The following is a 728-nucleotide window of genomic DNA, read 5'->3' as shown; positions in this document are numbered from 1 at the left end:
CCGAAGGTCCCACCATTTCACACCATCATTGGATCAGGTTTTCACTCTCTTCATCCTGTTATCATGGCTCGATGCGTGACTTTACAGCGAGGGGAACTCAAACCACAGCACCGTCTGCAACTGCTCCTCCTTCCTGCAGGAAGACCTGTGAACGCCTTCAGGTCCAACGCTGCTCTTCCGCACACGAAAACTGAAGAGGAAATTTTGTGGAACGACAGTCCTTACACGGATGTTGAAATTCAAATAGCTTCTTTCTAAGTCACTTGACTAGGAAATGTTGAGGGCCCGATGGTGACACAGCGAGACCACGTGACAGTCTGTGAAGCCGCCCAAGGTAGAAGGTTCTGGGTTCAAGTGCGACGCTCTCCCGGACTACACAGGCGCGTGCTTGCCCAAGACCAGGGCTGACTGCACCGGGGCCACAGTGTCTAGATCCTCTCGAGGGTGCTTTCTCTCTCTGCTCATGGGAGAAATAAACTTAGAATAAAGAAAGCGGGGCCAGCAGTGGCGTAGGGGTTGACGTGCTGGACTCCCACATGGCCAAAAGCTGTTCGAGTCCCAGACCTGGTGGCTTGCTCTCTCACTTTCCCTTTCTCTCTGTCTCTTTCTGGTCAAATTTAAAACTAATAATAATAATAAATCTTTTTTTTTTTTTAATAAAAAAAGGAAAGAAAGAGATACCCAGACTCAGCAAACTTACCCATACGTAGTGGCTGCTGTTGTGGTTG

This window comes from Tupaia chinensis, unplaced genomic scaffold, assembly GCF_000334495.1.
Source record: "Tupaia chinensis unplaced genomic scaffold, TupChi_1.0 Scaffold000494_1, whole genome shotgun sequence".
NCBI classification, from domain to species: Eukaryota; Metazoa; Chordata; class Mammalia; order Scandentia; family Tupaiidae; genus Tupaia; species Tupaia belangeri.
This window is presented reverse-complemented; position numbering follows the sequence as displayed.